Source organism: Kryptolebias marmoratus, linkage group LG6 (genome assembly GCF_001649575.2).
Source record: "Kryptolebias marmoratus isolate JLee-2015 linkage group LG6, ASM164957v2, whole genome shotgun sequence".
Classification (NCBI taxonomy): Eukaryota; Metazoa; Chordata; class Actinopteri; order Cyprinodontiformes; family Rivulidae; genus Kryptolebias; species Kryptolebias marmoratus.
The window spans coordinates 28017146-28032154 of NC_051435.1; the positions used below are offsets into that span (position 1 = coordinate 28017146).

Here is a 15009-nt window from a genome sequence, read left to right on the forward strand (position 1 = left end):
ACACATTGCTAATACAAAGGACATTCTAGCATGGAGTATCACGAAGGCTCGACGCGTTTACATTAGTTAAACATTATACAACAACTTACAATAGCAGACAATCTCTATCAAGTAATATTGAATACAATAACACATTACTTACGGACAAAAATACTTCAAGCTTGAGAAAAGATTCAGACACTGTCGCTCTGACACGTTGCAAGGTCGAAGACGCTGGACAGACTGAATTTCAAGGAAAACAAAACCTAACCTACATCCTGCCACAAGGGGGTAGTAAAGCCACAAAAAATAAGACACTAAGTAATCTGAGTATTACAGTACAAATAATGTTTCTTTTCTTACAGATCCATGAGGTGTCCAGCTGCGTGGAGGAGGTGTTCCAGGTGATCCAGAGGACGAGAAGCCAGTAGTCCTGTCCAGGTAAGTATCCAGTAATCCAAGGTAAGTTTCCGTGAGGTGCGAAGGTCTTAACATGACAAAGAACCTGAATCGAGGGTGCAAAGAGAACTTAGTTAGCATAGCATCAACACTGAGATTAGCTACTACGGCTGTGAATCTAACCCAGGAGGTTCGATGCTCCAGCGAAGGTCTGATCTCAGCTGGAGGCTTAAGTACTGGCAGTCTTCATTAACCAGATCTGGATCACCTGTGAAGGGAAAGGCTGGAGGAGCCGCCCCAAGGCGGGGCTAACTCCAGATCCCTACAGGTGTGCATCATCAGTGAGGAAATTAAATAAAAGAAGAGAAAGTCAAACTTAAAAAAAACTAATTTAGTTTAGTTTTCAGTTTATGGTCCATATGATTCATAAGAAGAGCCCCTCATTCTACAGTTAACAGTTTCAGTTTCTATCTGAGTCATTAAAAACTTTATGACACATCACCTAGTAAACCTTATTAGAAATTATTAGAAATTTTGTACGCCAGTTTAACTATTTAAAACATTTACAATGTAAATTTTTCAACTAATCACTTGATTAGTCTGTTTGTCTTTGCAATGCTCTGGAGATATGTGGGGCAGTTTTCATACATCAGTATTTATGTAACACTAATAATGAAAGGGAAAGTTATATGGGATTCACTTGTATTTTTGCAACAGCCTCATAGTGTTTCTGTCTGCAGCAGGACCACAACGAAGGTAGGAATCCCCATACTTTTTTTTTATGCATTTATGAAACAAAATATTTGTTAGATGTTAAATTTTACTAAATTTTAAATTTACTGGAAATGTTTTCTCATTATATACAGTGCAAGTCTAAAGTTTAGACACACTTTGGAGTTTGGCATGTGTGTCCAAGCTTTTTACTTGAGATTGATAATAAATAATTCATCAGACATCATGAATTAGCTAAATATTAGTTTTCTATACTGAGTATTGATATGATATGATATTGATAGTATGTTGAGAGCAAAAAATTAAGTCTGAATTAAGACAAATTAAAAGGTTTATCACTACAAATAGAAAACAAAATAACCTACAGATTAAAGTAGAGCACTCACTTTCTTTTTTAAATATAGTTTTCTGTACTTGACATTAAGTACTTTCTGTGTCCTATATACAGTATACAAACTGACAGTGTAAAACAAAACAGGCTGAAATACATTTTTTGTTTGTTTTTAAGTCAAACCTATATTCTAATCTCTACAGTGATAGCTACCAACTACCTTTGTGTTACTTTTAATTGGTTGTGCTAATATTGTTCAAAAGCTAGAAAATAAATGAATAAACAAATAAATCAGAGACTTCTGAAGTGAATGCTGTCTGAATTGTGGCAGAAACTATGGGAACAAAACGGATGTTTCTGCTATCCTTTTGGCTCTGCACGGCAATTTTCTTTGCCAAAGTCAGACTTGTTTTTTAACTCCTCATATACTATACATGTTTTGTGTGTATGTATGTGTGGGTTGGTACTTGGTCTTTGTTACCTCTGTGGGACCTTTTCATGTATAATCAGATCAAACCTGTAGTTCCTATAGACACCACAGTGTCTACTACAATGGAACATTATTGTTGGGTTAAGACTAAGGTGAATTGATAGGTGACAAGTAGTCAAACAAGATAGTTTTTTTCGTAACATACCTAAGGTCTTGTGATTGAAAGTAAAACCAAAACACAAATTTTGATCACAGCTTTTATGCAGTTACAACTTGTGTCACAAATTGGATTTAACTGGTGACAAAACAAACACACAGTAATGCTAAATACTTGCATGAAATAATTTTCCTCAACTGAGCATTGGTGGAAGTGGTATCTAGTATATTCAGAAGTCAGCTGCTAGTCTCAGAACACAATATCAACATATCACCTCCAATCTCATAAAACAAATCACCTGATTCTTCTTTTTACCTACAAATCCCTCAATGCCTTGGTCCTTCAGAATCTATCAGCTCTTCTCCACTGATACAGTCTTGGAAACACCAATCTTCAGCTATAAGTGTAATTCTATCCGTTGTACCAACCTTTGCAGCATAAGGGTCAGAGCTTAAGGCTTGGCAGCGCCCACCCTCCAGAACTCTCTTCCATCTGAGCTGTGCAGCAAGACATCACTAGCCTCTTTTAAGACAATCCTCCAAACTCACCTCTTCAATAATGCTTTCAACTCTCCACTTTTTACTTAATTATTCTGTTTTATAAAGTGCCCTTGGGTTTCTTGAAAGGCCCTACATAAATCCAAGGTAATATTATTATTAAAATCATGACAAATTAGCCAACCAAAAAAAATCTTTTTCTTTTGGCTGTTTCCTTTACGCAGGGGTCTTAAAAGTAAGTCATCCTCCTCCATCTAACTCTGTCTTCTGTGTCTTCTGTCCTCATTCCAACTACCTCCATGTTATCTCAAACTGCATCCATATATCTTCTCTTTGGCCTTTCTCTTTGTCATTTTCCTGGCATCTCTAACATCCTTCTACCAATATACCCACTGTCCCTCCTCTGCACATGTCCAAACATCTCAGTCTGGCCTCTCTAACTTTATCTCCCAGTCGTTCAACCTGTGCTGTACCTCTGATGGCCCCATTCCTAATCCTATCCATCCTTGTCCCTCCCAAGAAGAACCTTAACATCTTCAGCTCTGCCACTTCCAGTTCTGTCTCCTGTCTTTTTGTCAGTGCCACTGTCTCCATACAACATACAATATAGCTGCTCTCACCACGGTCTTGTAAACCTTTCCTTTCCTTTGCTACCACCTTTTTTTCACAAATCACTCCTGAAACTTTTCATCATCCACTCCATCCTTCCTGGACTCTTTTCTTAACCTCTTTACCACACTCCCAATTTTACCGGACAGTCAACTCTAAGTACTTGAAGCCTGCACCTTTGTGACCTCTGCTCCTTGTAGCCTCAATGTTCTACCTGCCTCCCTGTCATTCGCATACATACTCTATCTTGCTACAGCTGATTTGCATTCCTCTTTCAAGTTCATCCCTCCACCTCTCCAAGTTTTTTTCCACCTGTTCCCTGTTCTCACCACAGATCAGAATGTCATCTGCAAACATCATTGTCCACAGGGATTCCTGCCTGACAACATCTGTTAGTCTGCCCATCACCAGAGCAAACAAGAAGGGGCTCAGAGACGATCCTTGATGCAGTCCCACCGTGAAGCTATCTATCACTCCTACAGCACACTGCACCACTGTCCTGCTGTCCTCATACATGTCCCGTAGTGTTCTTGCTAAAGCACAAAGCATCCAACATAGTAAATGATTTTAAAAATTGACTTACTTTGTATCAGGGTTTAGAGTCTGAAGTAACTTCTTTGATAATATTAGATGAAGTTGCAAATCAGTTCTCTTTTATCTTTTTACATAAGAGACAAAATGATATGTCTGCTTTGTTTCTCTTATTAGGTCTAAAGATGTGCTTCTATCCTACAGGTAAGTTAGGTTAGGATCTCTGTCTAAAGATACCAGATGGAGTTTTCTGCTCTTTTCATATCTTTTCTGTTTATATTTTGCTAAAAATAGTTAAGGTCCACACAGTGACATCAGGGCAAACATTTGGGGCTGATCAAGTTCTCCTGGAACAAGTGTCAAAGAGGATTCGGTTGATACAAACAGACAGGCAGCAAAGCGATGTCACCATTCTTTTTTGTCCAATCTGCTCTCGTGTCGGATCAGATGTGGAAGCCGCCATCAGTATGGTGTCAGGTAAAGTGTATAATCTGTTAAAATGTAAAAATCAATAACTATTGAACAATGCTTTTCAAATTAATGTAGTATTTCTCTGTGGACGATGCTTTAGGACTACTTTTAAAGTCTCAAGGATTGTATTATTGCTATGAGGAAATTCCACACTTAGCCATTCTTATTCTTATATTATTCCTCTACTTCTTCTGTCTGCAGGTGAGAAAAAAGTCATTCTGGTCCTGATGCACCACACCCGAGATGTTTACTACTCAACTGCAGGGACGAAATGGTCTGACATCTTTCCCAACGTCATTTTGGATGTTCACGTTCTCTACCATGAGAGTGTGCCAGGATTACTAATGTGTTATCAAAATACAGATGCAGCAAATCAGTTACAGACAGCGTTAAAGAATAATAATAATAATAGTAATCACAGAATTGTCTGGATAATTATACTGGTGTTACTGGTGATGTTTTTAGCACTACTGGTGATTTTCTTGTCATGGCTTTATCAAAAAGCTGTGTCTTATAAGTATAAGATACACTTTTTCTCTCTGCTCCTGGTGGAAGGCCGACGTGTTTCTTTTCTCTCTGTCTCCTGTACTGCCCCCTCTCTGCTTTCGGAACTTTCGGGACTTCTTTTTTACATATTTCTCAAATTTTTTGAACTATGGATCTGGTCAGCTGGTCTCTCAACGCAATTGATCAAATTTTTTCGACGGGAAGGCTGACCAAAGGAGAGCCAGCTTGCCCTGAGGAGACATTCTTCGCTGGATACATATTGGATTCCTGTCGGAATCCTGTTTGTCTACAAGGAGGATATTTACATATTTGGATTTCTGATAACAGGATTTCTGCTGTTTGGATTAGGCAGTTACCTGACTTATCATAAATTTCGTTTGATGGGTTCGGCGAACTACACTCTGACTGTGTTGTTACGGGAGCTGACTCACAAGTTGGATGCAATTCTTTTACAGGATCGCAGACTGAATTGCGTTTCTGGAACTCATGAATAATATGGGTTACATCTTGGAGAAAGTTGCTTGCTCCAATTAAGGCGGAATGGTCCTGGAATTTGGCTGTTTGGATTCGCCATTGAGAAGTATCAGAAAGACTTTCAAGGCAGACAAAAACAGTCTGCCTGAACCAAAACAATTACTGTTTGTTTGTGAATTTGGCTCCACTAGGCTGACCTTGGTCAGCAATCTTGAAATTTCTCCTGGAACTATGTAAACAAGATGCTCCCCTCTGCCTAAGGACATCTGTTATTCGTCCAGAGCTCGCTGATATCATTCCATCATTATCAGACAATGGCCTCTGTGACATGATTCATGGACCCATCTGCAAACACACACACACACACACACTCTCACACCACACTGCCTTCCATCGCCTTACACACACACATATGCATGCTTTCCGCTGTTTCTGTCATCTTTCTCACTTTTTTCTCTCACTTTTCTGTAGATTCTGTACATTTAGTTTAGTTTATCCTAGAGATACCTAATTGTTGTTTAGTTTAGCTTTAATCATGACCTTATTTAGATTACTTTAGCTAGTATTTTGCTCATGTCTGGTTTTTAGATTATCCCATATTCCATTTAGATTATACATGATTCTTTTAGAATATACATGATTGATATGTTTTCCTGTATTCCATGTTTAGATATGTTTAGTTTATCTGATTTAGATTATTTGACTGTCTCAGCTCATGCTTAGATGTTTGTTTTCGTTATTTTTTATACATGAGATTACATGATTGTTGTATTTTTTTTTGTCTTTCATTCTGTATTGGATTCTGTTTTTGTTTCTGTTGTAAAGCGCTTTGGAATGCCTTGTTGCTGAAAAGTGCTATATAAATAAATCTCACTTCACTTCACTACCAGATGTAGCTTAATTTCTCACAGAAACACGTAGACTACATATATTTAAACTAAAACACAAAACTTTACCTTAAAGTAACACTATGTGTCGGTAAAAGTGTAAGAAAATTATTGATTATATGAATAAAAAAGATTTTTCACTGAGTATCTATTTAATTGTATTCTGTTTTTATTTTCAATAATTTGGATCAAGTTGCACAGCAAAAACAAAAGAATTTACCCCCAATAAGAAAAAAGAATATTTTTGTGAGGATCTGGAGTTAGCTCCGCCCTGGGGCGGATCTCCTAACCTTTTGCTCCACAGGTGTTCCTGATTCCTCTAATGGTTCCTGCCAGTACTTAAGCTGCAAGCTGAGACCAGACCTTCGCTGGAGCATCAAGCCTCTTGGGGTTAGATTCTCTGCCACTGAATCTACTCAAACATTTTGTCTTGTTATGATAATCAAGTTTTTATGTTCAGGTTTTTGCCTAGATTTTGTTACTGGGTTACCCCCCTCTCAGGGTCATACCGTCATCCTCACCATAATCGATAGGTTCTCGAAATCAGCCCATTTCGTTCCCCTGCCCAAGCTTCCAACTGCTTTGGAGACCGCAGAAATACTGACTCAGCAGGTTTTTAGGCTGCACGGGATTCCTATCGACATTGTCTCAGACAGGGGGCCTCAGTTCACATCACAAGTTTGGCAGAACTTTTGCAAGGGATTGGGGGCTGGGGTGAGTCTCACGTCAGGGTACCATCCGCAATCCAATGGTCAGTCCGAGCGCTGCAACCAAGAGCTGGAGGTGGCTCTCAGGTGTCTAGCCAGCGACAATCCGTCTACCTGGAGCAAGAGGCTTGTCTGGATTGAGTATGCCCATAATACTCACGTCTCCTCAGCTACAGGATTGTCCCCCTTCGAGGCATCTCTGGGGTACAACCCCCCATTGTTTCCAAGTTTCGAAACTGAATTAACCGTTCCCTCTGTTCAGGCCCATCTTCGGAGATGCAGGACCATTTGGAGGCAGGCCAGAAGGGCCCTTCAGAGGACAGCAGAACAAAACAAGAAGTATGCTGATCGTCACCGCTCCTCCACACCTAGTTACATGGTGGGCGATAGGGTTTGGCTATCTACCAGAGACATTCCTCTGAAGGGCACCACTAGGAAGCTGGCGCCTCGCTTCATTGGACCATTCCCGATCGAAAGGATCCTAAACCCCACCTCAGTCCGTTTAACTCTTCCAGCCTCCATGCACATTCACCCATCATTTCACGTTTCTCAAGTCAAACCGGTGATCAACAGTCCTCTGAGCCCTCCTACCGTCCTCCCCCCTCCCGCCCGGTTAATTGATAATCATCCTGCCTTTACGGTAAACCGTATCATCGACGTCAGGCAGAGAGGCAGGGGTCGGCAATACCTGGTAGATTGGGAGGGTTATGGACCTGAGGAACGCACATGGGTTCCGAGGTCATTCATCCTCGATCCCTCCCTTATCACTGACTTTCATAGAACCCACCCAGAAAGGCTTCCAAGATCGCCAAGAGGCGATCGTTAGGGGGAGGGTACTGTGAGGATCTGGAGTTAGCTCCGCCCTGGGGCGGATCTCCTAACCTTTTGCTCCACAGGTGTTCCTGATTCCTCTAATGGTTCCTGCCAGTACTTAAGCTGCAAGCTGAGACCAGACCTTCGCTGGAGCATCAAGCCTTGGGGTTAGATTCTCTGCCACTGAATCTACTCAAACATTTTGTCTTGTTATGATAATCAAGTTTTTATGTTCAGGTTTTTGCCACCTTGGGATTGCACTGCGTCACGGAAACTTACCTGGACCTCAGAATACTTACCTGGACTGGACACTCACTCCTGCATCGTTGGAACACCTGGGATCTCTTCTCCACCTTCCTCCATGCACCTGGACGCCCACGGAGTCTGTAAGAAAACAGAGACATTGTTTACTCGCTCAGTCAAACCTCGCCGATCGGATTTGGTACCTGAGACTCACCCTGCTCCTTTGTTCTTTCAGACCACTCCCGAACCTGGCTCGTTGTATATACACTCCCTGCACCTGTAAATAAATACACTTACCTTAACATTGCCTCCGTGTCTGGTTTTGGTTTCGCTCATGGACAAATACTTCCTGGGTTCTTGTAAATTTTATTGTTCTGAGAACTTTTCTGTCAGAAGCTTGAGAGTACACATTTGAGAAGCAAAATATATAAAACAAATTTTTAATTTATTGCAGGAACAGTTTTTCTTACATTATAGAACTAAACATGAATCATCATCTGGACTTTTGTTTACCTTAGTCTCTGAACCAGCAGTTGAAATGAATGAAAAATTAAAGTTTAACCAATTTTCAATGCTTAAAACCAAAACCTATTTGCATTCTACATTGTAGTGAGTCATTTCAAATGTTTTCCACCAAAATGATTTAAACTGATATTTTAAAATAAAATTAAAACTAGGAGAAAATGCAATAAGGCTGTAAAAGTACAATTAGCAACTGATTTTAATTCATGATACCTACATGGTGATGAAGGGGTACATGGCTTTTACCTATTTGCATAAAAAAAAGACAAAACAACCATTTGTTGTTTTTTTTTCTGTTTTTTCTTAAATGTATTTTTTCAGACTGAAATTTTTACCAGCAAGTAAAAATTTTCAGGGCTCTCAAGTTTTAATCTAAGCTTGGAGTGAGATTTTGAGCTGCTAAAAGTTGTTAGATGACATCATCACCTAATTTGCATATTTGGTGATGTTGATCAGGCTGTAGGAGAGAGGAATATCAACGTTGGCAAGACAAAAAATGAGTAAAACACACTTGAAATATGTCTTCTGTACCTCTCTGTTCCTCTCCATCATCATCATCATCACCATCATCATCATCTTCATCTCTCTGTTCCACTTTCTCCTCTGTTTTGATTGACTTGCCATGTCTGCCTGCACTGATTTTCCCAAAATGGCACAGTGTTGGTAAGCAGAAATTCAAAGCCTCCTGGGCATCTAGGTTTTTGTGGCCTCACTAGTGGAATTATTCCTACCTGATGTCATCTCTGGTCTCCTCTACAGCAGATGCCATCACCAACCTCATGTCTGTCGCCATCAGTCCTTCTCTGTGTTCTTCTCTAAGTCATACACATCTTGCTAATACACTTTTTAAATATAAATAATATTTTCAAATGAATCACTTGGTATTAAGTTGCTGTTTCTACACTTCCAGCTCATATTAGACCAACCTGTCTCCTTCTCCTGTCTGTCCTGATTCTTTCTCTCCATCCTCACAGCTGAATAACATAAACTTTGTGTTCAGGAGGTTTAAAAAATACAGCAGTCAAACCACATATAAAAACACGAAATCTTAATTTTAAATGATATCCTTGTTGGATATCAGTTACTGATTGGACACTTCATCTGATCAGACTTATCAGATTAATCACAACAGCTCTGTAGAGTTATATCCCAGAGGAGACATTTAAACTCCCAGCATCTGTAATGTATCGGCTTTATGATTCACCATCAAGTTCAACAAATGATTACTGTCTAAACAACAAAATAACACAAACAAGTTCCTTTATTTTTCCTGTCATGCTGTGTTCTATTGTAAATACTGTTCAGTAAACAGTTGTAACCTGAACATTTCCAGGCCTCCTCTTGATGTTCAGACAGGACTTACCTGCTGTCTTTCAACCACTTTGAAAAGCTTTCTTTCATCCCTGCAACATCTTTATCCTTCTGCCTCTTCAGTTTACTGCCTCTCCATCTTTAGCTCTCTGTCATCAGATGACAACACCATTCAAATGAAAACAATCGCGCTCCCACGCGTGCTTGAGGGGAGCGTGACAAGAGGGGAGGTGAAGGAGCAGAGGGGCGCCTGATCAGTGACATGCACAAACAGCTGGTAAATACAGAAAGCGCAGACTGGATTTTTTTCCTGTCATCACTTTGGCGCCCCCTCTAACCCGCCCATATGCGCCACACTGCATCTCCTCTCTTCTCCTCTCTGCTGTGAGATTGACAGCTGTCAGTGCTTGGGGAAGTGGGCGGGGAACTGCAGAATGATTGATGCTTTCTCATGTAGTCACAAAAGTCTCCAGTAACACAGAAAAAATTCAGTAGATTTGTCACTAGTTGCTTTAAAAAATGGCCATCACAAGAAAACCATCAAGTTTGTTCTGCTGGTTTTACTGCTGAACAATGTCTGCTGGAAAAGGAAAATATTTTGTTGTCTGCATCATGCTGTATAACCAATGGAAATGTGGTACAAAAGAGAGCAGACCGAGCAGACGGTTGTCACACTAAATATGGTTGCACGTATTCCGGAGGAAGAGCTGTTGTATTTATGGCTATGATACAGAGAGGATGTTTAAACTTAAAGCATTCAGTTTCTTTGATTTATTTGCTTTGAAAGAAATGTTGAGTACACAAATGACATTATAAGGATAGTTAGCTGTACTGTACTATTAGTTGAGATCTGCCCATCATAGGAATAATATTTCTTCCCTCTGTGGTCTATAAACACTCCTTTTTATCGACTGCAGCAGTAATCTCCTTCCATGAGTTTTCAGTCGTTTGATTATCTTTGTCGTTTCTCATAGAGAGATCATATAAATGCTGATCCAGGTGAACCAGCTCCGCTAGAGCAGCAAAATCGTCCATTTTGAAGGGTGTGCGGCGCATGCGGTCCGCGCCAAGTTACAAAAATTTGGAAGTGCACGACTATGCGACACGACACCACGCAGGGCCTTCACACAGGGGCGGGGGACAACACGATTGCATCACTGTTGGTCTTGCGCGGTGATCAACGTGTCAAGTATAAATCCAGCATACAGTTGACCTTGCTGCAGATGTGAAGAATACCAAGGTGTGCCACTGAAAAACAGAAAGTGTGCCTTTTTTATGCTTCATTTAGATTCACTTTCACTTTGATAAAACATGTGGTTTACAAGAAAACCCATTATTTTACGGCATACAATTTCAGTTTCTATCTGACTCAGAAAGTCCAAAATGTGGCCTGTGTGTCATTTGTGGCCCTCTGAGTGATTGTATGCAGCCCATCACTGCAATTTCAGAATGGTCTAATTTTGTCCTGCAAAATTAGATGAAGATGGAATCTTTTGCAAACTTTAAGGGTGATTTTCCTTATCATTGTAAGGTTTAACAGAAAACTGGATGAAAAAATTTTTAAATGTGGAATAATAAGTACAACATGAATAACATGAACATTTTTTTTAATTTTATTATTATTTGTATTCCAATTTCATAGTAAAAAAGACCACAAACCTTCACTGATTTCAAGCAAATCATAGACTTTTGGGTAAGCAGTCACAAAACTTTGCTAACTAGAGCAAGTGTATTCTAAGCACTTTGGATCGCCTTGCTGCTGAAAAGTGCTATATAAATAAATTTAATTTAATTTCACTTCACTTCACTTCACTTCACTAAGAAAAGAATTTACAGAGGGAAATGGGACTTGATTGAGGGATCATGAAGTGGGCAGGAGTGCTTTGACCACCCTTTTAGGTTGGGCCAAAATGAAAAGACCAAAATGTAAGTTCTAAACACAAGAAAAAAAAATTGACCCAACAAATCAAAGATATTAAATGTTTTATTTAATTTTATTTCATTTTATTATTATTATTATTTTTTTTTTGGTAAGCTAATTGTTTGTGAGGTTTTTTATATTTCAGATCTACAATGATTTAGAACTTTTTTTCCACCACCATTAGCATACTTTTGTTCTTTCACTAAATTATTGTGTGTTTTTACGCTATTGTTAGTAGTTTATAAATGTAAAATAATTCAATTTTTAATAAAAAAATCATAGAATACTTTCACCATTACAATTTTGGCCCATGGGTCAAAAAAGTTGGACAACACTGATCTGACTTATTCAGAATCGTGTGCCACCTTCAGACATGCAGCGTTCAGCAGTACACACAGAACACTGATGCACTAAGATCAAAATGTATGCTCAGGTTAATTAGGGGCCCAAATCCAAAGCAGTTATCAGGTTACTAATTTAAATATTACAAGGCAAATCTATAGAACACTATTTGGTGATAATCTGCTATGAATAAAGGGTTAAATTAGGTAATATTTTATTTAAATAGCTGCTATTATAGTGACAGTTATGATTTAAAACCTTGTGACTATGGCATAAATTGCAGTTTCACCTTACCCTGATATTTTCATCATTACATCCATGTATATTACCTAGTTATTACTTTAATAATTAAACAAAATTGTCCATTCAACACAAACTTTTGTCATAAAACTCCACTTTGACTTTCCTACCAACAAGCAATAATGTAAAACATTACTGATTGCCACACAAACTTTATCATACCAGTTTTATTTAGAAAGAAACTACTATGTAGAGGGAAACTACTGTGTTATTATTAATAAATCTCAGGGAACTGATCAATAGTCTACAAATGCATTTAAGTGTCTTATTTTAGCTGTACAGTACAGGGAGCCTTGACACACAGACTATTTCCTCTCAGATGTAATATTTATAGAGGTATGGGTGTAGTGTAGTGGTCATACTACACAGAAGAGGAAGAAATCTCTACAAAACCAGCTGTACAGAAACTGGTTGTTAAGCCCTGGCTCAGATCCTGACTGTTTGCCCAGAAAATGAAACAGACAACTTGATATATGGTCATGGGTACATCAAGTTACACAGGTTTCATACACAACAACAGGTTTACAAGAACAGTTTTTGCAAGAACAGGCTTCTTAAACCAGAATGGGTTTATTATATGCAGCATAGTAATATATTAAATAGTTTTTAAACTCACAGTACTTTAAACAACCACAGGACTAAAGTGCTATTCAGTACAATAAAGAAGACATAACAGCCGCCACAAGACATAAAAGTAAAATATTGAATGACCTAAAAACAACAGAGAAAAGATGGATTTGTAGCAAACTTTTAAGCTCTGTAAAAGGGGGCACCAGATCAAAACTTTCAGTCAATAATATTTAGATTACTTTATTATCAAGTAATCTAAATATAAATCTTGGTGTTTATAAGATCTCAACTGCTGAGGGTTTAATTTTTTCAGTTCAGGGAATCTTTATTATAACGCATTACAAATAATAGAAACTATATTTGCCTTTTAAAGATTTTATTATAAATAAAAATCAATCAAAATAAAATATAATTTTTTGTTTTAACATATAATATGTTCCGCCTTCAAACTTTTTTTTTCCACTTTCTATAGGTGACACTTCCAATTTATACAGTAACACAACGTCATTAACACCAAGTCATATTCAGCATTTGCATAGGAAGACTGACAGCAATCTCTTTGTTCACTTCAGCTATTAATAACCATGCAATATTAATTTTTTAAATTGTATTATTGTCAATACTCCTATGCAGTTCACTCTGTTTTGATCATATTTGTTTTTTGGTTGTTTTTAATATTGTCTTGTGCTTTGGTCAGTAATGCTGGTTTAACTTAACTTAACTGTATTACTGTTCAAGAAGGTCATGTATTTTTGGTGAGTACACCAGCAAAACCTGAAAAATCCGTTGCTAAACCATTCATACCTGTAATGTGCAGCTGTCCCCTTAAGACTTCCTAAATAGCTTTCTGTAAATCATGTGGTTTATTTGAGTCTGAAAATGAAACTGAAAGTATTTTCTATAAACTGCTTGTTTCTTCAGCAGCAGCAACACAATAAAGGTAGGAACCCTGGCGTACTCAAGTTTTTTTTTTGTCAATTTTATTGGTGCTTATGACAGTAAAAAAGATTGGGTTTAGCAGTTTTTATATTAATTATTCAAATCCTCTTCATTCTGGAGAGTATGATTAGTATCTTTACCTGAAAGATTTCACTTGTATTCCACCAGTAATGTATTTATAGCTACATTTAATCCATCCATACATCTGTTTTCTTTACCCGCTTCTCTTTTCTGGGTTGCGGGAAGCTGGAGCCTATCTCCAGCAGTCACGAGAGAGGCGCGGAACACCCTGGACAGGTCGCAAGTCCAACACAGGGACACATAAAAACAAACAAGAATAACACCTTTGCTCTCACTCACAACTAGGGACAATTTAGAGTTATTAATTAACTTAACATGCATGTTTTTGGTCTGTGGGAAGAACAAAATTATACTTACAGGCTAAAATTCATGCATACACTCCCACTAATGTTTGGTTAAATATTCCTTAGCAAGTTATATGTCAACCATGCTCTTTTTGTATCTATCAACAAGTTTCTGGTATAATTCTGGCAGGATATTCAACAAATGTTTTTTGGCACAGTTGGTGAAGGTAATTTAAACTGGTTAGTTTTCCAGTCATGAACCCAGCATTTAATCATTGTCCACACATTTTCAATAGGGTTGAGGTCAGGTTTTAACTGTTCAGAAAACCAGTTCTGATGTGTCTGGGAAAATTCTCCTGTTGTAATACCCAACTGTAACCAAATGTCGACCGTCTAGCTGTTGATTTGAGCTGCAGTTGAATAATTCAGAGGTATTTGGGTTTTTTTTTATTTTTAATATTTAGTCAACTTTGTGCAATTTTAGGGTCCTACGTCAGAGTTTGGGCTATTTCTGCATTAATAGCCTAATGCAAATGGACTGTTTCATCAGTGTTTGGAGGGAAACCCAGATGTCTCTCTCCTGATCTCATCAGACCAAGAGTGATCATCAATCAAGCTCCCCCTTTTTTCTGAACCCCAAGACAGCCATAAACTAATCACTTTTTTTGACTCTTTTTTGACTTTGGTGAGAGGTTTGAAGGAGGTGGCTTGGCACTGGAAAGCGTTGCTGTTATTTTCAGTCTGAGTTCTTCTGCCTCTGTTTCACTTAAGTTGTTGTTCCTAATGGCAGACTCAGTGGCAATGATAAGTTCCACAACAGGTATTTCTTGGTCAGACCCACCAGAAGTTGTCCACTCTTCTTCCTCTGCCCTTGAGAGAAAAAGTTTCTATTTTTGTTGAGAAGGCCCAACTTTCACAGCATCAGAAGAGCAAGGAACGCCAACAAGGTAAGTTCTCTAGACTGCAACAGAG

The 15009-nt window shown here is 38.5% G+C and overlaps 2 long non-coding RNA genes across 2 annotated transcripts in view; both read left to right on the forward strand.

Annotated features, from left to right (window-relative positions):
• Nucleotides 1-3530: 3530 nt before the first annotated feature.
• On the forward strand, nucleotides 3531-4870 carry LOC119617073. The gene is made up of 3 exons (XR_005233251.1): nucleotides 3531-3869; nucleotides 3960-4142; nucleotides 4338-4870. It is a non-coding gene; the product is annotated as an uncharacterized LOC119617073 (long non-coding RNA).
• An 8755-nt stretch (nucleotides 4871-13625) lies between these two features.
• The window catches only part of LOC108250449, an 8355-nt gene continuing 6971 nt past the window's right edge, over nucleotides 13626-15009 (forward strand). Inside the window, exon 1 of the long non-coding RNA XR_001809288.3 lies at nucleotides 13626-13673. This is a non-coding gene — a long non-coding RNA (uncharacterized LOC108250449). The remainder of the gene's footprint in view (nucleotides 13674-15009) is intronic.